Source organism: Sciurus carolinensis, chromosome 3 (assembly GCF_902686445.1).
Source record: "Sciurus carolinensis chromosome 3, mSciCar1.2, whole genome shotgun sequence".
Lineage (NCBI taxonomy): Eukaryota > Metazoa > Chordata > Mammalia > Rodentia > Sciuridae > Sciurus > Sciurus carolinensis.
This window is the reverse complement of record NC_062215.1, coordinates 177,530,531-177,556,865: the sequence shown is the minus strand read 5'-3', so window position 1 is coordinate 177,556,865 and position 26,335 is coordinate 177,530,531. Positions and strand designations below refer to the sequence as shown.

Sequence of the window (26,335 nt, the reverse complement as noted above, 5' to 3'; positions counted from 1 at the left end):
AGGCGCCATGCACGTGACTCAGCACATCAAGTCCCCTCCTCGGATTTCCATTGCCGATGACATTTTGCAGGAACCTCAGCTTCTGGTGTGCTGTTGAAATGCACTGTCCCTGGGGGCCACTGCCCTCACGCTTTCTTCCTTCGGATTACTCCTTGATTTGAATGGGGGCAGAGGAGACTCGTGGAATACGCGCTTCTCCATTCGGATTGAGACGCTCACGGTGTTCTAGTAGAAGGGAGTTGTCCTCTTGCTAAAGAGGAGCCAAGCAAGCCGAGGCAGGACCCCGTGTCTAGGACCCCGGCCTCCTAGGGAGCCCACCTCCACCCACAGAAGCAGCAGTGGGGATAGTAGGTGGAGCCCAGGACCAACTCAGCGCCACAATGCGGTGGCTACACTGGTGGCTGCCAATGACAATTTCACTTTGGAAGGCGGAGGTCTGATTTCCCCAGGAAACTCACTTCACAGAGGCTTCCCTTTCAGCTCAGATCCATTTCTGGAAAAAAAAAAAAAAAAAAAAGATATCTGTGTCGCCTCCCTAAAAAAATTGAAAATAGTTCAAACTAAGGGGCAGTAGAGAAGGAAAGACTCAACCCTTTTTCTAAAGACCCATTAAGCCCTTTCCATCCTGAAAAGCGATCTTCAGGCGCCTTTGTCAGTTCCGAATTTAGAGCCTCTGTGCACATTCAGGATGTGAAGGTGGAAACGAAGGGGCTGAGAGGCTATTTTTAAGCCAGTCCATGTCCTCCTGGCAGGAGCAGATGTCAGATGCATCAGGAAAGGGGCGTCTGGTTAGCTGGAACCTCCTCATCTATTGCCATAGCACGGGCACCGCTCAGAGCCATAGGCTAACCGGTCCCGCCCTGGAATGCTGGGATTCTAACGGGCTGCAGCCCCCGGGGCACCAGGTGGGCTGCTGTCCCTGGCTCCCCACCTGGAGCTCAAGAGAGCCCTGTTCCCTCTTTGATCCACCTCCCGAGTTTTCCCAAGGTTTCTTCCTCCTTTCTCAAAGAAAAATAAATAAATAAATAAAAGGGAGTGGGGTCGGTGGGACCCACTGGCTGGTTCATTCTCCTCTCGACTGGACAAGCCGGTAACTTTTGAAAGCCTCGACCTGCAGCCTCTGAACAGAGAGCCCTCTGGCAGCTCAGCTGGTGTTTGCAGGCAGTGCCGAGCAGCGTGCCCGGCTTTCCACACCTGCTCCATGGCCTCCTCACTGCCCGGCCAGGAAAGAGAACTGACTTCTCTAAGCCTCAGGCGGACCCGCACCTGCACCCAGCAGGGCAACAGAGAGTCAGAAGAGGTATTCACGGAACCGGGACCAAGGTAGTGTTCTCCAAACCTCCACGTCCACCTGCAATGCGTCTTATTTGGAAATAGGACCTTCGCAGACATGAAGATGTTACACCGTGGCCCTGCTGGGTGAGGGAGGGCCTCAGCCCAGGTCTGGTGAGCGCACAGGAAGAGGGGGATTTGACAGGAGACGCAGAAGGGAAGAGGCTGTGTATGCTGAAGGAGACCAGAGCCTGCGCTTCTCAGTCATCATCCCTCAGCACCAGGTCAGGAAGGTCAGGGACTTTCAGCAACAGAAGCAAGGAGGACAACAGGAGCAAGGAGTCTTCCCTGGGGCTCCAGGAAGGGAAACAGGCTACCAAGACCTCCATCTGGACTTCCGGCCCCCGGGCTGTGAGGGAACCGGTTTCTGTTGTTTTAGCTACCCCTTCCACATTTGTGGAAATAATCAATATTTCAGTGATTTCTATTAGCTGAACATAGTAGGTGCTCAATAAATGTCTGTGAATGAAGTGAGAAATATTAAAACCTGTCTTTGAGCTGGGCACAGTGGTGCACAGCTGTAATTTCAGTGGCTCAGGAGGCTGAGGCAGAAGAATTCAAAGTCCGAGGCCAGCCCTAGCAACTTATCAAGGCTGGAAGAACTTAGTGAGATCCTGTCTCAAAAAAAAAATTTTTTTTAAGGGACTGGGAATGTTGCTCAGTGGAGTGGTTAAGAGACTCTGATTTCAATCCCCAGAACTCCCACCCTGGACAAAAGAAATTCATGTCTTTGAAATGTGTGCTAAAATATATTTCTAAATAAAGATTTTTTGCAGAAAAACACTTATGATAATAAGATATGTTAGGTTAAAATTTTTTTTAAAATTTAAAGCCAAAGATTAGCATAGTAAGCAAACTGTATATATCCATAAAATAGAAGTAAAGCAATTTTAAAACATTTATAGAGATTTTTACTACTACTACTACTACTATTATTATTATTATCATTATTATTATTATTATTATGGGACTGAACCAGGGGCACTTAACCTTTGAGTCACATCCTTGCTCTTTTTATTTTTTTATTTTGAGACAGGTTCTCACTAAGTTGTTGAAGCTGGCTTTGAACTTGAAATTCTTCTGCTTCAGCCTCCCAAGTTGCTGGGATTACAGGTGTGTAACACCACACCCAGATTAATAATATTGTTGAACATTATTTAATATAAAACATTTCATTTTGACATAGAATTTTTAGTATCACAGAAAATGGGTTATGGTATAGTTCAATGAAATAAAACTACCATGAGGTTAAGCTATATTAAATATGCATAAAAAGGCTGGAGTAGTTAGCAGTACATCATTTTAAGTAATTACTCTCCTCCCTCCCTCCCTCTCTTTCCTTCTCTCTCTTTTCCTCCTGTGCTGGGGATCGAGCCCAGAGCCCTGAACTTGGGCAGGTCTCTACCACTGAGCCCTATTATTTTCCGTGAGCATCTTTCCTATACACATCTGCCCTAGTGATGGTGTATTATATTTACAATAAAAAGAATTTTCACCTTTAAAAAAGAATTGAAGTTGCAAAATAAATAGATATGTAAATTTAACAGCATATAAACTTCATCATTCTTTATATGGTAGCATAGATTTACAAACCAGAGTAACTGGTATTTGCGTCTGGAGACAGCCATTTACGGAATGAATTACCTAGGGCCAGGTTAGGATCAGCAGCACTAAGAATAATCATTTATTGGCTGGAGACATTGTTATGTCTTGCAGAGTGTTATGTTACTGGGAAATTATTGACAGGGGCTGTGCCTCAGCTTGAAAGTGTGTGAAATCAATCAGTAAGTACAAGTTTAATCATCATGGCGTGCCTCTTATTGTACTAGGCACCAAAGGTGGAAAAGAAATTTAGCCAGAGAATTTTAGATTTTGAAGAAGGATCAGTGCTCACCTAACTCAATATCCTACCCAGAGAAAGGATCTTTTCTATAAGAAAGCAAGGTTGGATGTTGTAATCGAACATGGCCGGGGGAGGCCCACCGGCCATGCGTTGAGGTGTTCACATCTATGTGGTCCCTCCCTGGAGTCTGCTCTGCCCAGGACCTGCTTCAACCAGTAGGAAGTGCAGCCTTGCCAGTTTGGAGCCTGACCTTAACTGGCCTTATAATTTCTCCTTTGTCCAGATAAAGCCAGGCCCTGTGCAAGAATTCTGACCATACAATGACCACCACACTGTGAGAAGCCAGCCTAGTCACCAGTAGGGACCACACAGAGGAGACTGGAGGCCTCAAGCCCGTGGCTCTGGCAGAATTTTCATTGACCATCAACACTGGCTTGCTAGTCACAAATGAGGCCGTCTTGAAAATGGATCCTTTCATTCCAAACTGCCCAGGTGATGTCACGTGATTTGCCCTGACAAACCCTGCCCAGGTTTCAGAATTGTGGTCAAATAAATGAAATGGGGACTATTTAAGTTTGAGTTTGTTTGTTACATGACAATAGATTACCAAAACAGAAATCTAGTCTCAGGAGACTCCTTGCCTCATAATGCAATCCATTCTATTTCTTAGTAGCAATAATTGCTAGAACCTTTGTATTAGTCCATTTTTAGTTGCTATAAGAAAATACCTCAGGTTGGGTAATATATTAAATAAAGGAGGTTTCAATTAAATTTCTTTCTAATATTGAACAAATTTTTTTTTTAATAAATACAAAAGGTTTATTTAGTTCACAATTTTGGTGGCTGAAAGTTGAAGCACTTTGATGCTGGCTCTGGTGGGCTTCCCTGGTCACATCATTCATGGCAGATTGCATCACAGTGGGACAGGGTGTGAGAGGGAGAGATCAGATGGCATGTTAGCCAGCTTTTCATCACTGTGACAAAAAACCTGGAAAAATCAACTTAGAGGAGAAAAGACTTATTTGGTTCATGGCTTCAGAGGTTTCAGTCCATGGTCCCTTGGACTCCTCACTTTGGGCCCAAGGTGAGGCAGAACATCATGGTGGAAGGACGTGGTAGAGGAAAGCTGCTGACTTCATGGTGGGCAGGAAGGAGAGAGAGAGAGAGAGAAGGGGCTGGGGAGAAGATCATGTCCTCACTGACCCAATTCCTCCAACGAGGCTCCACCTCCTACCATTTCCACCACCTCCTAATAGTGCCACCATCTGGGGACCAAGTCTTCACCCCATGAGCCTTTGGGGCCATTCCAGACCCGAAGAGTAACACATGCAATACAGGAAGCCAGGGAATGGAGGGGTAGGTCTTGCTCTTCAGTGACACTCTGTCTCGTGGGAACAGAGATCCTATGAGCTCTGCAATGACCCCATCAACCCAATCACCTTCTACTCGGCTCCTCCACTTAAAGGTTCTACCACTTGCTAACCCTGCCACGCTGGGACCCTGCTCCCAACACACAGGCCCTGGGGGACACGCTTAAACCGTATTCAACCCACACAACATCGCCTTCCTGTCACTCACTCCCTGTCTCTATGTAGTCTGTCCCTGCCACGTGGTGGCTCTTCCAGAATCTTCAGTGTTCCTCTCCACTCTGCAGACCCGAAGTCCTCCTCTCGCACCCACACCCAGGTGCACACACTCAAGTCTTCTCTTTCTAGAGGTCAGTATCTCCAGTTCCCATAAGTCCTGATTCTTTCCTGAGCAGCCCAAACTCTCACTGGTAGACCAGATGCCTCCCAGAAGCACGTGCAGAGCCAAGGCTCAGTGTGATCCGGCTACGCAGTCTGATAGGATGCCTGCGCCAAGTCAAGCCATCTTCTCCACACGTCCACTGTCCTGGGGGTGGCATGTGTTTGTACACATATGTAGGTTATTTTTGCCTTTGCCCTAAAGTATTTCTGAGAACCTGGGAAGTGGAATTACACTGGTAGAATCATAAGTTGAGTAATCAGATCAGAGGCAGCTGCGGGCCTCACGTGCCTGGGAGAGAATAGATGCCATGTTCAGTGTGTCTCCCGCAGCTACGGCACAGGAGCACCTATATTTCTTTACCATTTAATCCATGGGTGCATAGAAATATTTTTCTCAGAAATTTACTGATTAGAAAAACACACAGAATATCTATGTATTTGCAGTATGTGCAACTGAGAGAAGACGTGTGAGGTTGTTAGCCGCTCATGGCTATGTATCATCCCCAAATCACTGATGTTGCTGTCCAAAGGTTTCGTCTCCAAGATGCCTCAGGAGCCGACGGTCCTTACCCAGGCAAGAACTTGTCTAGTAGGGCTTGGTCTGCTGAGTTCCTGCTAAAACAGACTGGGGCACTAGAACTCAATTATCGTCCAACCCATGACTGGTGATGGAGGCAGCCCCCTAACACACAGGTGGGGCTCTGCAGGTGGCCCAGGGTCAGACGGAGGCAGCCCGGTGGGGAGGGCTTCTCCATCCTCAGCCACTGCGAAGAGCAGGCTGAGCCGGGATGGCACCTGGGGGCACAGGGAGTACATACCATGGCCCCAGGTAGTTTTTTTCCAAAAAGTATTCCTTGATGATGGTTCTCTGGAGAGCCTGGTGGAGAGGAAGAGGGAGGGTCCAAAGGGCTGGGCGTGGTCAGCTCTCCTCATCTCTTGTTGCTCCCTGGTTTTCTTACAATGAACTGAGTTACTAGGTCGCTCTGTGATTAATTTCATTATTTGAAAACTGAAGTAAATACTTCACAGAATAGGCAGAAGAACTTCTAAGCTCCCTTAAACTTTTATAAGACGCAGTAAAGTGCCACATACACATAAGGCACCCTTCAATGCACCGGAACCCAGGCTCAGACCTGTTCGGGTTCCAGTGACTTCACCTTTCCTTCACTTTCTCACTGTTAGAAACAGCCTTAATGAAGACCCGCGATCCCCACAGCGTTGCTCTGCCTGCCTTGGGGAGTAGGGAGCACCCGGAGGTCTCGAGGTACAGATTTCCGCCGTGGAGCACATTCCACGCCAGTGGCTTCTTCCAGTCCTTACATCTGATGTACCCTGTGCTGTTCCGCCTCCATCGCAGGCGCACCCAGCCTTTCACATGTGATTGGCCACACCTAGTCCTTATTTGGATGGTCCACCTCGCAGCTCAGCATGTCCCCTAATTCAGACTCAAGACCTTCTTTCCCAAACCCTCACTTAGTGTTGCCACAGAATAACGAACATCCAATTAAACTTGAATTTTATGCAAATAATGAATCTTGTTTTAGTATAAATATGTCCTATATGGCATTTGGGACATAATACTTATACTAAAAAATCATTCATTGTTTAATTGCATGGGATTTGCAGACATACAATATCATATAAGAGATCATATGGGACATACTAAAACTGGTACGCTATTTACATGAAATTCATATTTCACTGAGTGTCCTGATTTTTATTTGTCTCTCTGGACAGCCTGCCTCCAGCCCTCTCCCTCAGGGAAGGAGCACCTTAGCTACTGTCTTCTAAATATTTCACCAGCTCCCCACCATGGCCCTAGGGCAAGCCCAGTCTGAGCCATGGTCCTCTAGGGTTTATGTCTTGTTTCTCCTGTTGCTTCCCTCTGCTTCAATCCAGTTGTCCAATATCACAACTGATCTCGTGCTGAGTACAGAATACCTGAGGCTGGGTGGTTTATAAAGAACGGAGATTCACCTCTTAGAGTTTTGCAAGCTGGAAGACCCAAGGGTGCGGGGCCCACATCCCCTGAGGGCCTTGCTGCTGCTTCCCCCACGTGGGAGGCAGAGGCCTGGAAGGCCACAGAACCACAGAAGGTGGGGGAGGGAAAGAGGCCCGCATGCCCATTCATCAGGAACCCACCCCTGCAATAACTAACTACCGTGAAAAGGTTGCCAATCGTTCACAAGAGCAGAGCCCTTGTGGCCGGCTCACCTTCAGAGCCTCTCCACGGTGCACTGGAGTTATGCGCCCCACACGATCCTTGGGGGCCATGATTAATCCACAGCACCCCAGGACTTCCCTGGGCCCTCCTCCTCAGCTGTCTACTGTTCGCAGTCTCTGATTCGAGGCTCACGCTCATCTCCAGGTTTGCGCCTGAGTGTGTGGACCCTTTTTCGGGGCTTTCTTCAGCTTTCTTACTTCAGTGGGGGGACTTCTGTGAGCCTTCCCAGGCCCTTGGGCTCCTGGGAGCTGGACAGCGGTTCCTGTGTGACTGCACGTCTACCCGCCTCCGATGTTGCTCGTGCCCTGAGCACACACATCTCCATCCCTGCGTGCTGAGGGACGGGCACTGGCTCTGGTCACGCGGGACCGTCTTGTGGCTCTAGTTGTGGGAAGCTGTGGCTACATGTGGATGTGGCTGTGCAACTGGTCATAGCCTGTAATGGTTCCTTCCTGACCTCGCAATTGTGACGGTGTGGCACTGGATGCATGTGAAATGGTGAGCCCAAGCGGGTGGTGGCCTCCTTCTCAGGCCCTGACTCCCTGTGTGATGGCCGGCAAATCTCTTAGCCTTTCTGTGCCTCCATGTTCTCATTCATAAAATCAGAAACAGTGGCCGTCTCTATGTCTTCAGCCGTATTGGTTAATTGAGCTCGTACGTGTGAAACGGCTCCCACTGCCTGGACGGCCTCTGAGCCGAGTGCTCACAGCCCCGTGGACAGATGAGCTGACAAAGGCTCAGCCAGGCATGTGACTAGCCTGAGGCCACAGTGCTCAAAATCGGGCCAGTGTAGTGCAACGCGTGTCCCAGAACTAGGTCACCACCAGGCTGGGATGGGACCGGATGGTCACGGGTTGACCAGCCTCCATGATCTCCCTCGGGTCATCAGAGCCAGGAGGCCCTGGGGCCTTGACTCTTCTTCCATTTACAGTCAGTCACCTCTACAGAGAAGCTCGTGAGTCCTCTCCAGGACGCAGCCAAGGTCATGAGAAGGTGACCACATGCATTCGTCATTGATCAGTCATCGATCAGTCCAAAGCCATTCCCATTCCCAATGGGGGTGGTGCCCACGCGGCAGGCTATCATCCTGGACTCTGCCACTCTCTCTGGTCCTCTCTGGTCCTCTCCCCTTTTCTCCTGAGGTTCCAGGTTTCCAAGTGGACTGGAGTAGTTGACCACGGGGACCCTTTGTTTTAAGTGAGATGGGAAAAAAGAGGGGCTCGGTGGCAGCCAAGAGCCACGGCTGCGTTATTTAGGCAGAAGACTCGATGGTTCTGTCTCTAGTCCTAAGAAAGCGCTGGCCAGAGTCACAGGCTGTGGGAACCCGGCCACGGAGCAGAGTGCATAACAAAGCCAGGGGTGAGCACAAGGTCGGCTCTCCTCCTGGGCGTGGTTGCCACCTAAGACCCAGAGCCTGAGTTGTGGAGGAAAGGGGACAACTGGCCAGAGACACTAGTTGATGCAAAGGTAGTGGTTTTTACCTGAGGGCAGCCGGAACGCCAGATCCCCAGATCCGCAAAGCAGGAGGCTTCAGGGGAGCCCAGCTCAGATCCAGGGAGGACCAGGAAAGACAGACAGCACCGCAGCAGCTGTGCTTCACGCTGGCCCTCCTGGGGAAGGAGGCGAGCGCTCAACTTGACGTCCCCCTTCACTGAGCTTCAGGTTTTCTCTTGCCAAAATCAGTTTGGCTATCTCTCTGTTGATCTGCTTCTCAGGCATCCCATGGGCCTGGTCGTAATGGCCCCTACCTGGGCAGGTGTGGCTGGGCACTGCTGTCACCGCTCTGCTTCCTGGGATCTCCAGTACACCTGGCCAGCTGCATGTCACACCCCACCTGTCCGGATCACCTGACCGCCCAGCCTGAGCCTGATTTGTGGAGTCTACTTCTACTCTTTCCCCATGCAAGCTGACATGGACGTATGCATGCTCCCGTCTCCGGACCACACGTACACACGACGGCCACACATGCACCCGCAGCATGCACCCTGAGAACATTCACAACACGCATACACACACCACATGCACACGAACACACAAGAAACACAGAACACATGTCCCCGCAGAACAAAGAACAAACACACTACACACTACACACATTTATGAACATTCACAGCACATCTACAGAACACACAAAATATAATGCATACACAGAGAACGCTCACAATACTCAGAATACACAACACATTTACAACGCCTAATACGTATACACACTGAACACAAAATGCAGTCAACACAGTCCAACACACAACACACAACCCATGTACAGCACATGAAACACAACATAATACATGCAAAATATACATAGCACATACACCCATGCCACACAACTCACAATATACACATACAGCACACAATACATGTAATACCCACATTTATACCTCACACAGCACACATACACACAACACGCATGCAAAATATACAATGCACATGTGTACACACACCACGCATGCAGAGCACAACACACACACATGGCCCACACGCTCACCCCCCCCCGCACTCTGGGACGCACAGGCCAGGTTTCTCCCCTGCTGGTTGTGCCACAGGACTCATCAGTCACCCGGCGTGTAGGCACCCGCAGTCCTCGGTACCCGGGACTGGCTCATCCTGCGCCTGAAAAGCGGTGTCCTCTTCAACTGGGGATGTGGAGAAGCCTATTTGGGTTCATCATAAATAGTGGACATGTGCATCTGGAGGGACTTGCACCCCCTGAAGGAAGACCCCAACCCAAAGACGGGCCACCCTGGGCTTGCCGCAGTGTGGAATTGTAGCAGGAGTGACTGGCGCAGTTAGGTTTCAAAGAGCAAGTGTGTGTGTGCTCAAGAAAACGCTCGCAGGGGATCCTAAAGATCCTGAGCAGGGGTGGCCCCGGTGTGCTCAGGCTGTGCCTGGCGACCCTGGTGTAGACGGCACCCACACGTTAGCCCGATGGGTGCGGGCAGCACACTTGTGGGAGAGAGGACAGGCTCTCCCTCACTGAGAAGGGGGAGTGCAGGCACCTGGCTGGCTACAGTGAGCCCAGAAGTCGAGAGCTTGGGGAGCTGAATTCAGTTCTCCAGGAGCAACTGCGAGGAAAGGCGCGCAGGAGCCGGTTCTCAGCAGGTGCCTCTGGGCATTTGCAAGACCATTTCTGGGTCCAAGAGCACATGGTGAGTCTCAGGAGTGTCTCAGGGTGGAGGGGGACCAGTGGGGCTCCACCCCATCACAGGACAGGAGAGGACAGAGCACGGGAGTCAGAAAGAACTGGGTTCGAATGCTCTCAGCCACTTAAGTGACATGTGACCTGGAGTAAGAAACATCACCTCCTGACAGACTCAGTCCTCTTGTCTGTGAGACAGGGAGGAGAGCAGAGCCCTGCTCAGGGTCACCTGCTCTGAGCAGAGCTGGCAGGAACCCATCATCGGCCACGGCACAGTCAAGGGGACTTTTTTTTTATCCTTAGAGGCCTTTGAACGACATTCTTACTTCGGTCACTAAGTTTTCTGAGTCACTTTCATGAAAAACACTCCTCAAATTGACCCTCTTAGAAAATGGAGGAGGCGACGGTATTGACAACACTGCTAATGAGAAGCCAAAGGCCGATGCTCGGGGACAGTGGCTTTGAGGGTGAGGATCCCAGCAGAAGGCTGCAGGGCGGGGGGTGCCAATGTGGAGGCCACCTCCTCCACCACGTCTGTGCAGAGTGGTTGTCCACGCAGTTCGGGGTGAGAGCGACCTCCACGATTATGTTAAGAGACGTCTTCGGTGAGAATCGCAGTTGTGTTCTTTACCGCGGGAACTTCCTGCCACATTTTAGAACTGGAGGACACACAGCTCAACTCGTGAAGGTCCTGGTCCTGGTGAGAATCCTAAGACTCTGTGCCTTTCGCGGCAGCCACCACCTCAGCGCCCTGGTCTAGCTGCGCCTGCCACACGGGGCCTCCACAGGTGGTGAGTCGCCGTGCACAGTGCTCACAGGCAGCAGCACCTGCCAGTCGGTCTACACTCCATGAAGCTAGCTGCCATTGCTGTTGAGGTCACGAGGGCCTTTCATGTCACTACAACCCAAGTGGACTCTCAGAGCTTCCTGACCAGCCAGCACGCGGGACCCGCCGGGCACGCCCCTGCCCTGGGGCTCAGGCATCATCCAGACAGGCCACCCAGTGGTGGCAGCCTCTTCCTCAGCCCTGCACTCGGCTCTCCTGTCCAGCTGTCCACCCAGCAGTCCTGTTCAGCTGTCCTTTAACATCCTGGGTTCACCTCTCCAAAACCAGACTCTCACCACCCCTCGCCTCCATCTGCTCCAGTCTCCGTAGATGGCAGCTTCATCCTTCCGGTGGCTCAGGCCGAAGACCCGAGTCACCTCCGATCACTGTTTTCTCCGACATCCCCCATTCCATCTCCAGCAAGTCCTGTGGGCTGCACCCTCACAATGCGCCCGGTTCTCACCAGCGCTCCTGTCTCCGCTCCTCCGCCCGGGCCACCCCATGCTACCCGGCCCTCTGCGTCCTGGGAGATGCAGTGAAAGCCCCTCAACTCTTCTTCCTGTTCCACCCTTCCTTTCCTACGTGGGACCCTCTAAATCATGTCACAAAAAATCTGCTCAAAACCCCGCGAGTGGCTTCCCATCCCATTAGAGAAAATGGTGGAGCTCTTGAAAGACAGGTAGGACCCACACGATCCTGGAGCCGCGGGTCCTCTCTGCTCCATTCTCATCCTCTGCCCGCTGCTTCCATCACTCGCTCAAGCTGCACTTCCCTCCCACCATCCTCCGGGCTTGGAGCTGACCCAGCCTCAGGGCCCTTGCACTTACTCTTGCTGGGAGGGCTCTTGACCCAGATGCTCGCCCCCTATTCATCTGCTGCTCTCAACACAACCGTCCCGAACTCAGGGGCTTAAAACAACTAGCATTTTGTCTGTGGGTTAGGAATTCAGACAGGTCTTGGCTGGATGAAATCCACATGGATTTCTTTGACTAGAGTCACTGGGTGGCATTCATCTGGTGGCTGGACTGAATGGAGGGTCCAAATGGTCTGTGCCCACATGGCATGGTAGTGTAACTGGGAAGCTAGCCCAACCTGGACCGTCCTCTCAGGCAGCTTCAGTGTCTCCACGTGTTCTCTGCAGCAGGATAGCTGGGGCTTTTTACATGGTGCCTTGGACTCCAAGTCCAGTAGTCTTTGAGGCAGGCAATGGAAGCCACCAGTTCCTCAAGGCCTTAACTGGAAAGCTGGTGCAAACCACCTTCTCCATTTTCATTGGTCAAAGCAACATGGAACACACCTGGATTTATATGAAGGGGCATGGGCCCTACAGGCCAAAGGAATCTGTGCTCTAACCCATCACGCTCCCTCGTATTCTTCAGGTCTTTGGCTAAAGACCTTCTTCAGCGAAGCCTGCCTACCCTTTCTTAAGTGGCCAGTGCCCCTCCCTTCGTATCCTACGGTACTCCCTGACACTTCCATGGTTTACTTCTCTCCACAAAATCGAACCTCCTGGTATAGCATGTCTTACCTTAGGTAAGACATGTCCAGCTGTCCTCTTTGAAAAGCAGATGATTTATAGATTTTTGGTGGTGCTGGGGTGGAACCCAGGGCCTTTCGCACGCTAGGCAGGTGCTCTCCCACTGGGCTATGGCCCCACCCTTGCAGGCCTCTATTTCTGTGCATTCTGTCCCTTGCTGTTCGTCCAGTAGCTGAGGCAGCGCCTGGCACATGGCGGACACCACTAAGCAGTGGTTGAGAAGAAGGAGGATCACCTTACCTCCATAACCAGCTAGCTTCTGGCACCATCAAGTGGCCTTCATCCCCATGCAGACGCCTGATGGACAGGCCTCAGCCCAGGGCCGCTCCAGAAGTGGCCCATGTCCTCCCCCTTCTCTCCATCTGGAGGTGCAGGTACAGCCCTGGACCTGGGTGAGCTGTGCTCCATTGTGTGCTGGAAGAGAAGCTATGCAGCTCAATCTAGGCCAGAGGCTGAGGCAGCCTCCACCTAGGTCTCAGGGACATTTGTCCCTAAGAGGCACGTGGAGAAATCCCCGCAAACCAAAGGCCAAGAGTGTTCTCTCTGATCTGTGGATGCTGACTCACAGTAGGCGGGGAGCGGCGGAGGGGAGGTTCATGGCATTGGGACGGGGGAGTGGGGGAAGGGGGGGGAGTGGGAAAGACGGTAGAATGAATTGGACAGAACTTTCCTAGTTCCCATGTGAACACACGACCAGGGTGAGTCCACATCATGTGCAACCACAAGAATGGAAGTTATGCTCCATGTGTGTGCGCGCGATAGGTCAGAATACTCTCTGCTGTCAGATAAAACTAAAAAGAACAAGAAAGAGGAACACGGGGAGAGGTCACATGCGGATGCTCTGGCCAAGGGACCCAACAGCCCAGCCTTCCTGTTGTCCCAGCTCAGGAGCCAGAGAAGTGCGACCCTCTGACCTTCACGCCTTCGCTCTGAGGCCCCAGGCAGCAGGAGCGGAGGGCAGCCCCCCTCCTCCAGAGTCCTGACTCAGCCTCTGTGCACGATGGAAGGTGTTGTTCTACTCCTCTGAGTTCGGGTGGTCTGTCCCCGCAGCCACAGGTGGCTGGAGCGCACGGCTGTTAGACAGGCCTGCTGCGGACTGACCCTCGAAAGCTGTGCGGGTCCTCCGCTGCACTGCGGGAGTCCTGGCCTCATCCCTGGGGTGCGAGACAGGGGCCGGGAAGGATCTTCTGTGGGATGACTTTGTGAGTCGCCTCTCCCAGCAGGAAGCCATCTTTGCAGGTGGACTGGGGGCTCGTCATCTACGAGGATGCCAGGTAGCTCCCAGACCAGGGAACCCGGCAGGGAGCAGAGTGGAGGGGTCCCTCCCGCTCCCCGCGGTGGAGCAGACCCATGAGAGCGAGTGAACCTGGCTGTGGCCCAGACTTCCTCGTTCAGAGATGGTTTTGTTGATATGACCCACTTACTCCTGGACATGGTGACCGCGCACGCCCGGGGCCCCTTGACATGCAGACCTTAACAAAACTGCCCAGAAACTCGGTGAGACGGTGCAGCTCTTAGGCACTGTGGCACAGGCGCGCCTGGGCTTAGCCAACCAGTCGGTGGGGCCTCCCACTCCCCTGTAGGATGGGTCTTTGTTTTTTGCCAACATGGTATCAGGCCTTCGCTCCTGTCCCTCCCTTGATGGCTGATCTGAAAACAGGACTGGCAATGCAGGAGGCCTGGGTATCATTTGAAGACCTATCGCTAATGTGGGTCTTTCTTTTTTAATTTCAGATTTTAATTCTCTGCATAATCATCATTTCTAAATATCCAGGCCATCAAAGACACAGACAGTAAAATGTAGGCCAACCCTGGATTAAATAGAGAAATGAAGTTTCCTAAATCCGGTCCTTTCCCTCTCTCCCTTCATCTTTGTCCCAGATATCTGAGTTTCCCACATCCCAAGCCCAAGGCCAGAGTTTCCCAGAGGTTCCTCTACCCCATATTTTCGAGCTCCCCACTTCTCCAGGCGCCGTGGGAGGCTCTCCGCTGTAACAGGGAAGCAGACACAGGATGTGAGGCAGGAGCCGGCATTAGCCACGCCTGGGTTCAGCCTTCATCTGGAGGCTGTGGAGCCTGAGAACCAGACAGGGTGGTGACTTGCCCACGCTCAGCAGAAGCTCGGAAGATGAAGAGAAATCCTCCGGGTGGGGGTGGTGGTTTTCATACAGCCATGACCGTCAGGAGGAGTTAGTTCCAGCAGAGGGCCTGGAATCACACTCTGGGTTGTTCTACTCAGAATGCAAACGCTAAATACAATCCAGGAGTGTGCTTTGGAGACCCTTTTTCTCTTCAATATGTCTCCCGTTATTAAGAATCTCTTATTGGGCCTTGTGTTCTTCAATCTATAAAATGGGTATTTCTTAGGGGCAGAAATTTAGATGATTTTTCTCATCTTTGAACTCTTTCTGCCCCAGTTGAATTCTTTATGATCAACAGACGAGTTGTTCATAAAAACCGGAAAGGATCTTAGTTTTCTAAAATTGATATTTTAGTAACAAATTTCACCTTAATTATGCAGGTGATTACAGGTTTGATGACCTCACGGACCTTAAAGAACTGGGTTAAAAATTAAATATGCGAGATGATAAAAGAGCAGTTTTTAAAACAAAACAGTCATTTATTCCAGTTCTGGGGATTGAACCCAGGGACACTCTTCCACTGAGCCACATCCCCAGCCCTTTTCTTTTTATTTTGAGACAGGTGTCACAAGTTTCCCAGCCTGGTCTTGAACTCGTGATCCTCCTGCTTTAGCCTCCTGAGTTGCTGGGACTACACGTGTGCACCACCTCACCTGGCTTTAAAAAAAACCTTAATACACAACTGACCATGGTATCTTAATATATAATTAATTGTCAACATCTAATTAAATCTACACACTTGACAATGATTAATGCCATTCTCCCTTGGAGCAGTGTCCAGTGTCCTCAGGCATGTTTGCTCCTGAGTGCTGCGTTCCTGAACCACCGCTAATGACAGGAGCCCTTTCAGAGAGCAGCAGGGCTTGCTGAGATGGGGCTGTCATTGAACTCTAATTTTCAAGGATGCTAGATTCATCCAGAAGGATGCACGGGAACGGTGTGGAATTGAGGGGAAAATCCAGAGAACTCCCAAGTGTAAGCCAAAATAATTAATGAAGAGGCTCCACTGCTGGAAAGCAGTCAGTGGAACCCCCTTAGCAGCTCGTGCTGAGCACTCGGTACGAAGCCTGGCATGTCACTGGCACCCGGACACCGGCAATTGCCGTTCTTACCGGGCCTTCCGAGGACGACAGTTCCCAAACACGCTGCATCTCTTCCTCCTGCCACCTGCCCAGGTCACTGTCCTTCTCCTGGGCTGCCTGTGGGTTGAGAAGAAAGCAGTGGACAGGGGAATGCGGCCTCCCACGAGGAGTAGCGAGCCATGCACCTGTGGCTGGCTCAGCCAGACCCCTACATCAGGGACAGTGATTCCCAAAGAGCGTAGGGGAAGGAGGAGAAGAAAGGCCATCCCGATTGTGTTCAGGCAAAATGCGGTTAGCAGCACCCTTGGATAGTATTCTTTGGCTTGCTGGACTTGACCCAGCTGTGTTCTGTCGCGATCGAGGCCCATTCCCCGGACCCTGGCATCGCCATGGCTGTTGGTCACTAGCATTTCACATCGCAAGCTTCAGCTTCCTGCTGTTTTCACGACGGTGTTAGTGATAACGTTCAAAGAGGCACTGTGTTATTGTAAACTGGAAATCTGATAAAGGATTTCTAAGTGAGTCTTTGAGCTGCTTTAGATTTCCAAGTGCGTCGTGGAAACTTGAGAGTCCCACAAAAGGTCCTGGGGACAGCTATGGTGAGTGTCAGACAGCAGTCGGGATTGTGTTGGAGTCCTTGGGGACACTGCCAGTCTATGCAGCAAAGTCACAGAAGGATTTGCCATCAACTGACAGCCAGTGTATTCTGAGACCCAAACCACGAGGTGACACCAGGAAGTCCACCTGGTTAGCTGCCCCTGGGGAGTAGGGAGAAGGCGGCAGGGAGTGGGCTTCCCCATGGGCAGCACCTTGCCCGTGTCCTTCAGGGGAGACAAGGAAGTGCCTTTCATTCTAATCCAGGTAACTTCCCAAGTTGCAGGCAAAGGCTCAGCTCAGCTCTCAGGGCGCCCACTTCAGCCAGCCTCGGGATCCTCAGTAAAGCCCAGGGTACGCACAGTGCCCCGGCGAGGGCTGCTCAAGAGAAGACGGGCTTTGCAATGGCTCCCATGATCTCAGGCGGTGTGTGTGTGGTTGACAAAAGGAAGAGTCAGCAAGCATCGGAAAGCTGTAAAACGTTTACATATCAAAGCAGAGATGACTAAGCTATTGTGGCCCCATTAGGCACAGAACAATATTCATTAAGCACAATTCAGAAAAATGTATGGCAATTTAACTAACTGAAAGGGAAGAGGAGTTCTTTCTATTCCACCTTGAAATTTTCAGCAAAGGAAGTCTCTGGAGCATCTGTTGAAATACGTAATATTAGGCCAGAAAGATAAATCAGAACTATTTTATCTTGCAGTTAGAGGGAGGAGAGTCCAAAAGTGAGTCACAGAAAACCTGAGATAATACAGCCATTACTTATCTACCTGGGAAACAAACTCTTGAAAGACTGGAAACCATCTGCAGCTCATGGACAGCTGCCATTGGTCCCTTTCATAGTTTGGGGGTCAGGTAAGAGGGTGCTTTGCTGGCAATACTGGTACTCTGTCAAGCGTCATCAAGGAAATGTGTGGGCTTCCAAATCTCATCAGAAAAAAAAAAAAAAAAAAACAAGGCCTTGCTGAAATTGACCATAGAGGAATTGATCCTTGCAGATTATGCATAGATGTAAAAATAAATATGGATGTAGATATATATACGTTTACCCACTTACATGCACACACACACATATACTATCCACCTACCCAATGCTCATAGCTGTGCATATGATGCAAAGATAAAGTGATAAATCAATTTATTTCAAAATGACACAAAATAACATGTTTTGGATGAAGGGCTCAAAACTGAGGTCACTGGAAGCCCTGTTTCTGATGACCACTCACAGGCTCGTCTTCACAGAGGAGCAAGATGCCCCATCAGACTCATTCCTCATGAGCACTGAACATCTGGGACAGGGCAGCTGGGTGGTACGGCTCATGCTTAGCATGCAGGAGGCCCTCCCTGATTTTAATCCCAGAACCAAATAAACAAAAAACAATAAAAACCGCATGCTATAACACAACCTGCAAAGTAGCTACTCAACAAACCTCAGCTATTAAATTTAGTAAGGGTGACTATTACTATATTTTTTTCAAAGGGCCTGTCTCGCAGTGTGTGGCCTCTGACCTCTACCTGGCCACTCCATCTCTTCAGAGGCTGTCCACCTAGAGGGAGCACATCCAGGGCTCTAGTTATTAAAAGTTTGATCTCTGTGGACATCAATGTTCCCTTCCGATTTTCCAGTTCTTTTCCTCTGGGCACTGCAGGGAATTGTCCTTCATGCTTCCTGGAGGTTAGATGAAGCTCATGGGCTGCTTTGGTCAATGAGTTGTGAACAAAGATGGTGCATGTCACCTCGGGGACTGGGAGAGGCTTAAACAGCAGCAGGACCCCTCTTCCCCCAGCGTGGACTCACTCCCTGGCCATCAGTTATCACAGTCCACTGCTGGGGGGCAACACCAGACTCCTGGTGGAGGACAGCAAGGACCTTTGCATCAATAACGACACAACTTCGTTGCTTTCAACCCTGAGTCGTGGGGTTATGGTGGCAGCACAGCCAAGCTCATTCTGACTGATTGAAACCCCAACACAAATTAACCAAATTTTAACCCAGGTTGTCAATCTCTTGTAAGTATGGTGAATAGAAATCCATCTCCCAAGGCCTCATCCATCTCAGAGCAGATGTCTTAATCTCCCAAGCTAAAGATAAGTCCCAAGACTTCAAAGTCCCTGCTGGGGTGCAAACAGCAGGCAGCATCGCCTTGTTCTGCTGAAGCTCTCCCGGAGGAAGGTCAGAAGGGGGCTGTGGACCTCAGCTCAGGGGAGGCCCGCCCCTCCCCACCCAGGGAGGAAGCGAAGCTCTCCTTGTGTCCATGGCAACCCCGGGCAATGCAAGGCACCATCACCCCAAGCCCAGGCAGTGGCTCCTGGCAGGCTGAACCCCTAGGCGGGAACTGATAAGAGTCCACTTCACCCTCCATGTCCCTTATGGCACCTGAGGACAGGGTAACTCATTTCCTGGGCTCTTTGTTGTTGTTTTTCCATTTTATTTATTTGTGCACAACCCCATGCACTGATTTTTATGCCGTCTGAAGTATGAAAACCTGAGCTTGACCATAGAAAAGAAAAAAAGGAGACTTTACTGGGCGAATGCATGGCTCTTAAACCCTTTTGCCCATGAAAAGCCATCAAAGCCTCAGGGTGGAAGGGGCAGGAGATCAGGAGCACCTGCTCTGAGCCGCGTCGGCTGCTGTGAAGAAGGGGAAGTCCACACACCTGACACAAGGCCTCAGGATGCTTCCGCACAGGTGAGCTCGGAAACGGGGCAGACGAGTGAGTGATGGTCCACCGGTGCGGCCTGGATTTGAAACAGCCTAACCCACAGCTGGCCTCTTTGAAAAACCGCAGCAAAGGGTCCCATCCCCCTGCTTCGCATTTCCTCAGTGGTCTGGGTCCATGTCTCCTTTGGGACCTCCAGGACCCCCAGTGATGGGTCACTGCCCCATCCCCCAGGAGGGGGTCTTGCTTGCATGCAGGTGAGCACCTGTGTCCAATCCCAGCCTCCTGGTCAGGCGGCTCTGCGGGGGGGAGGGGGGTGTGACTGGCCCATCCCCCTTCTGGTGGACCTGAGTGTGAAGGGGAATGCTTGACCTTTTTCTTGGCTGGAATCTTCTTCCTTCATGAAGTTCGTCCTGCCAGCTCCGTTCATCTGCTTCTGCACCCCATGATGGCCGGGTGGAGCTTGTCTGCCTCACCCTGTCAGAATTCCTTCCTCTTCCAGAACTATCATGCCACCTGCAAAGGCTCGGCCTGGAAGCCCTTCCCAAAGCCCTGGCCGCCACCTGCACTCTTAAAGAAGCAGGACTTTGTCTGACCATGGAGAGCCCTCAGTGCTTTGGGGAAGCTGAGGCAGTGGAAAGGGATACGGTGGTGAAGTAGCCTGCACAAGGCCCCTGTGCGGAGATGACTCTGCTCCCTGAAACACGAGACAAGGCACTTTGTCCAGCATCAGCAAGGCTTGTGACCAGAGCTTCCTGCCACACCAAGGCTGGCCGAGGGCTGCCACCTGTGGGCTTCGGAATTCGGCCTCAAGGTGCGAGTGAGCTCTGCCAGCCCTTGGTCATCCAGTTCATTTGAAATTCCTGCTCTCCTCCTGCAACACGGCGTGGTAGCCCAAGCAAGCAGGAGGACTGCGGGGATATCCACCCTGGCTCTGCAGCACCCTGGGATTCCAGCTCCGCAGGAGCAGACTCTTCTTTCTGTCCCTTTATTTTACGTTGTCTTCACCTCCCAGGAAGCCATGTGGGACTGCAGAAAAATCACAGGGCTTGGGGGAGCAGAACGTGGACAGCTCCCACACTGTGGGGAGACATGGATGGACGGATTGCACGGGAAGCTTGGGGAAGGTTGAAAGTTACTCTAGGCCTGTGTGAAGGACAGGGCTATCCAGGAGGTGGAAGAAAGCCAGGGCCAGGGCCTTGGAGTTCCAGTCACCTCTCCTCTCACATCTTGTCCTCCCAAGCCCACCCATCGGGGCAGGAGCCCCAGAAAAGGGGCAGGAGGAAGCACCTTCTCCGCTCTCTTCTGTTCACTCACCCTACAGAGAAGCTGGGGGGCGGGGGGAACAGGCTTCCTTGGGGTGGAGTTCTTACGAGCAGGACCCTCCTGAAGGGGCAACTCTGAAGCCTAGAGGGAGGGAAGAGGAAAGGAAGCAGACCACAGGAGTGAGAAACACCATTTTCAAGGAATTCAAGGAGGAAGGATCTGAGTTTAGTGTCGGGGGAACCGAGGGGCTTCCCCTTGTTATTTCCAGCTCTCTATGTTTGGACCCAAACTTGGATTAGAGTATTAAGTTAATGGAAAGTTGCTTGTTTTAATAATTAACCTGGGATTTGAGCTGTACTTCAGCTCTGTGGGGAGACGAGCTCGGCCTGTTCTAAGCAAATATTCGTCACACCTAATTGTCCAGACTTGGCTATGAGGGCAGACTCTGCCCCAGACTGGCCACTGTAATTAGGCTCCCTGCGCCTCCCAGTGCAGGAGCAGTGTAGACAGCATGGTTAAAGAGCAAGACTGTTCTAACCGCACAGGCCTGAGGACACGCCCCAGGAGAAGGACTTCCTATGCTTTGATCTCTCTGAGTCTATCATCTGAAGGTGCCGCACACATTCCCAGCGGGGTGGGTGTTTTGGAAGTGCTCCACCACGGGCTCTGGGGTTGCGGTTAATTATTCACTGGAGTTAATAAGTGCCTGCTTAACTGCTCCCTCCCGGGGTCATGGCCGGCTCAGCCCCTGAGTCCCCGTTACACCACTAGTTCCCACGGAGCTGAACCTGGAGGAAACGGTCAGGAAGGCTTCGCCAGCCTTTCTCCAAGGCTCTGCCTCCTCTGGTTTGTTTGGTGGGAACGGCTGGCGCCTGCCCCAGCCACAGGTGAAACTTGACCCGTTTCTGCATGGCGGTAGCTCATGGAGGGACACTGTGAGGTCCACCCACCCTCAGCCCACTCTATGTAGCAGCCAGCAAGACTTCATGTGAGTCCCTAACGGGAAATCCAAGAAAGCAAGCTGGAGACAGAAAGGCAGCTTTAAAGACAACGAGCGTGGCCCCTGGCATCTCACCAGGGTGCCCCTGCTCTGGCTCCACCAGAGAACCAGCACAGCCCGGAGAGGACCTACTGACACCCACCTGCTGCAGTGGACACACGCGACCCACTTGTGCCAGGCTCACAGGCGGGCCCTCTCCTGGGCTGCCTTCCTCCGCGGGCACAGGAGCCTGCCTTGCTTTGTTGACCTTCTGGTCCCTCCGATGGCCCTGGGGCTTGGAGGATGTGACGACTGCTGCGAGCTCTCCTGCTAAGGGAGCAGAAACGCGAGCCCTTCGGCATCTCCCAGCCCCGAGTCACTGCGGCCTGGGCCCGCCCTGCCTGAGTCACCAGCGCTTCCTGCTGCCTTCCCGTCAGCCGCAGGGTCGCGGAGCAGCTACGGCTTCCTCCTGCGAGTTCAGCACGGGCGCTGGCACAGCCCTGGCACTTCGGGAGGAAGAATTCAGTGTTTATTGAGCGAATCCAGGGTAGAAAAGCCCCTTTTATGGGTGGCCTGGCCAACAGAGAGACTGCTTAAGGAGAAAGTTAAACGGAGCCGCTGGGACCTGCTGTCCTGGTGCCCTGTGTTTTCCGGCCTCCGCTGACAGAGCAGCTAACCAGAGAGGAGGAGGCGCTGCTCCCAAGGGCCCCGGAGCCCTGGCTGCCAGTCGGCCGAGGCCTCCGAGCTCCCGTGAGGCCTCTCCCTCCGCTCTCCTCACACAGGAACCTGGTGACTCTACTGGTCCCAGTGCCCCACTATGGCTTTTGAGGGCCATTCCATCTTCCTGGATCCTTCAACCCTTAACGGATTTGTGCAGACCTGAATCGTGTGCCCCAAATTCAATACGATGATATCACCATGCCCAGGACCTCAGGAGGTGGCTGTGTTTGGAGTTGGGGACTTTAGAGCAATGATTAAGGCACAATGAGGTTGTCAGGGTGGACCCTCATTCGAGATGCAGAGAAGAGACAATTTAGACGCAGAAGAGCCCCTGGGAAGGTGTGTGCCCAGAGGGACGGTCACTGTGGGTCTGGATGGGAGGTGTCTCCCAGAAGCTCCCATGTGAGACAATATGGGAAGGTTCAGAGGAGAAATGACTGGCTTCCGAGAGTCTTAACCTCATCAGTGAAACAATCCCTGGATTAACTGAGCGGCAACTGGAGGCAGTGGGGTGTGACTGGAGGAGGTGGGAATTGGGCATGACTTCAGGTATACATATATTTTGTATCTGGAGAGGGGAGTCTCTCTGCTTCCTGATGATGTGAGCTGCTTCCCTCTGCCACACTCTTCCACCATGATGTTCTGCCTCACCTCAAGCCCCGAGGAATGGAGCCGGCCTTCTATGGACTGAGACCTCTGAAACCGTGAGCCCCCAAATAAACCTTTCCTCCTTTACCATTGTGCTGGTTGGGTCATTTAGTCACAGCAGCCAAATAGGTGACTAGAAGAGTCACAGAAGAGACAGCATGAGGTGCCACTCCAAGCCAAGAGGTCTCCACTGAGACCCACCCTGCCAGCACCTGGACCCCGAATTCCAGCCTCCAGAGCTATGAGAAAGGGCCCTTTTGTTGTTTAAGCCACTCCAGCCCGAGGTATTTTGTTACAGCAGCCCTAGCAAACTGATACAACCCCTGAAGTGTTTCATTTATTTCTGATGTGAAAAAATTAAAATATCTTTGACTCTAAAAGCTCATCTTTTTCTTCTGATTTTAAAAGAAATGGATAACTTTGGTGGATTCCTAAAAGTACGGTGGGCCTTGAGCAGAGAGCCCCTGGGTCTGATGGGGAGTCAGCTCCCGGGACCATAGGCTCATGGACAGCACCAAACAGGTTAACAAAGAAACCAGTTTCCCTCCCTCCGTCCCTCTTAGGTCTCTTCGGACACCAGCACACATTGTATGGTGGCCTAAAACTAGACCACGGAAGTAATGTGCTCAGCCACTTTCAACCCAGCGTCAGAGCACCTCGGAGGGGGTGGTGGATTCAGAAAGGCTTAATAAACACAGGTCTAACAACCAGCACCGCAGGCCCAGAGGGCTATCTGGACTCAGGACAATGTCACCTCTAGGTGCTTGTGCCCAGCAGGGACCAACTTCAGGCCCCTTTATTCAACTCATTTATGCATTTGAAATCAGAAGTGGTTATCAGAGGTAGAAATGATTAGCAAGAGGTCACAGAGAGTGCTTTCTTTAGCAGGAAACCACTGGGTAGATTTTATGTGCATCTCTGATGAGACAGAGGACTTGCTAATTGGGTCTAGCAGCCACTTGAGCTTTTCCTGTACTATGGGAAGGACACCCCTTCAGCAGGGCTCAGGCAGGGCTGGATCCAAGGCAAGCAAATTCTGGGGAGGGATAAGGGTCCATCAGGACCAAGAGGCAGGACCCCGCCCAGCATGGGTAAGGCATTGACAAGCGTCACAGGCTCGAGAGCTCAAGCCAAGCAGGGGGGCCAGGGCTGAGACAGAAGCAAGATGGGATACGAGAGCCACAGGCAGGAGGGAGCCAGCATGGACGGCGTCTCCTGCACCGAGAAAAGGAGCTCGGCCTGAGACTCATCCCGTGGGCAAAGTGGAGCCAGTAGAGGATCCTAAGGAAACATGATGGCCTACATTAGAGAAAGAGTCTCCTGGGGTGGGGTGGAAAGCAGACCAAAGAGAAGAACGGGAACAGACAGGGAGCGAACTGGGACCTGCCGCAGCTGGTGAAGGAGTGGAGGAAGGCTCTGGCTGCCAGGAGGTGGCTGCTGAGTCTGAGGACTTACCTACACCGAGTTTCATTAGCTCTTGGGGGAATGTGGATGCCGCAGACCAGGCAGGCCCCTCCTGGATCTTGAGGAAATGAACCTGCTAAACCAGGTGGTGGGCAAGGGCAGGGTAAAGACCTGCAGCAGGAGAAGCAGCTGCGACCCTTGCTGCCTGTGACCGGGGGTCCAGACCTGGCCTAGTACCACACAAGTGTGCAGGTAGCACAGGGCACGTTTTGGCTCTCTTCCTGGAGGCTGGCCCCGGTGCAAGGTTAGGAGACTGAGCAAGGCAGCTGCTGGAACACCTGTGCCTCTGAGAACACGGCTGACGGGAACCGCAAAGCCCTCCAGCTTTCCCGGACAGGCTCCACGGCCCCTGTTTGCCTTCTCCAGCGGCCGAAACAAAATGCCACAGACAGGGTGGCTTAAACAGCAGAACTTCATTTTCTCTCAGCTCTGGAGTGCAGAAGCCCAAGGTCAAGGTGTGAGCAGGGTTGGAGATGGGCCACTCCTGGTCATGTGTACACTTGGAGGAAGGAGAGGGAGCACCCTCTTCTCTAAGGACACTAGACCTGCCATGCAGGGCCCATCCTGATGACCTCACCTAACTTACATTACTTCATCTCTGGGAATACAGTCACACTGGGGTTGGGGCTTGAACACTAGACTTGGAGGGATCCAATTCAGTCCATACTAGCTCTCTAGGTACAATGTCTCCCATCTGAGACCAGCTTCCCCAGCCGCCCCTCGAAGTCACCCCAGGTCAGGATGGGTGGGGAAGGTAACTTTCAGGGATAGGTCAGCCATACTGGCATCAGATCTGCTCTTTCACTGCTACCATTTTTCTGCCTCCTCCACACCACTTGACAACCCAGATTGTTAGCCCGCCAACTTCCTAGTCAGCCATCGGCCCATTGCTATTAGCCAGCAAAATTCCACTACTTAAGAATAGCTCCCTGCCATTCTCTCTCTCTCTCTCCCCCCCCCTCTCTCTCTCTCTCTTTTTTTCTCTCTCTCTCTTACCCTTAAGGGCAAACACTGTTCGTCTGTTTAATAAAATCTCTTGTGTGAGTTCCACATCCGAAGTGGTTTCTGGGTGCTTTGAAGTCAAGTCTCTAAGTGTCCCTCTTCCCTGCAGTGAAAACTGTCCCCACCAGGGTCATGCAGGCTGGGGGTGGGGTCACATGATACCTACCCTGTACCCTGCTTATCACATGGGGTCAGAGTTGACTTTCACAGATTGTCATTCCCAGAATCCTGATGTGTCCCAGAAAATAAGGCATGAACCTACATGTACCAGGTTGACGGACCCCCCACTTCACGTCTACAGCCTAATCCCCAAACCTGTAAATATGTTACCTACATGACCAAAAGAGGGACTTTATATATGCCCTTAAGTTAAGGATCTCAAGGTGGAGAGATGGGCCTGGATTATTGGAGTGAGTTCTATATAATCACCAGAGGCCTTGAAAGGAGGCAAGAGGATCAGAACCAGAGAAGGAGAAATGGAAAACAGGCAGATGAGAGAGAGGATGGGGGACAGAGAGAGACTAGAAGATGCCCTGTTGGCCTTGAAGATGGAGGAAGGAACGCAAGTGACCTCGGGAAGCCAGAAAGGCAACGTGGATTCGCCTCTCCGGTCTCTAGAAGGGCCTCAGCCCTGCAGTCCTATTTCAGGATTCTTCCCTCCAGAAGAGAGTGAACCAGTGTTGTTTCAAGACACTCTTGTGTGATAATTTGCTCCAGATGCAATAGGAGTGTGACGAACTGCGTAAGAAATGCCATCTTGTCTGTTCTGACAGCTGTCCCTCCTGGGGTGCAGTCATTCTGCCCAAGACCCCATCTCCAAATGTCCACATGGCTGTGCTCAGAGTTCTTCATCCCAACAGGGGCTTGGGGAGGATGCTGGAGAGGCTGTGTCAGGGTGCCAGCCCAAGGCCATTGGAAACCAGAAGTCTACCACTATCCTTCGATAGATTTTTAAGATATTCAAAACAAGAGCTGTTACCACGGCAAAATACCATAAACATCACTTAAGCAACTCAGAGAGATGCCGTTGCCTAAATAACTAATTGCTGTGTTGCTGTTTTTGCTGTCCTGAAGGTAAACACTGGCTGTATGTGATCTTTTATAGGATGGTTGTGTCTATGTAAAT

General features: G+C 51.8%; 1 long non-coding RNA gene across 3 annotated transcripts in view; it reads right to left on the bottom strand.

Moving 5' to 3' along the window:
- The window catches only part of LOC124980364 (uncharacterized), a 45,126-nt gene extending 29,141 nt beyond the window's left edge, over positions 1-15,985 (bottom strand). For all 3 annotated transcript variants that reach the window (XR_007107789.1, XR_007107788.1, XR_007107790.1), the window contains exon 1: positions 15,900-15,985. This is a non-coding gene — a long non-coding RNA (uncharacterized LOC124980364). The remainder of the gene's footprint in view (positions 1-15,899) is intronic.
- Between the last annotated feature and the right edge of the window lie 10,350 nt (positions 15,986-26,335).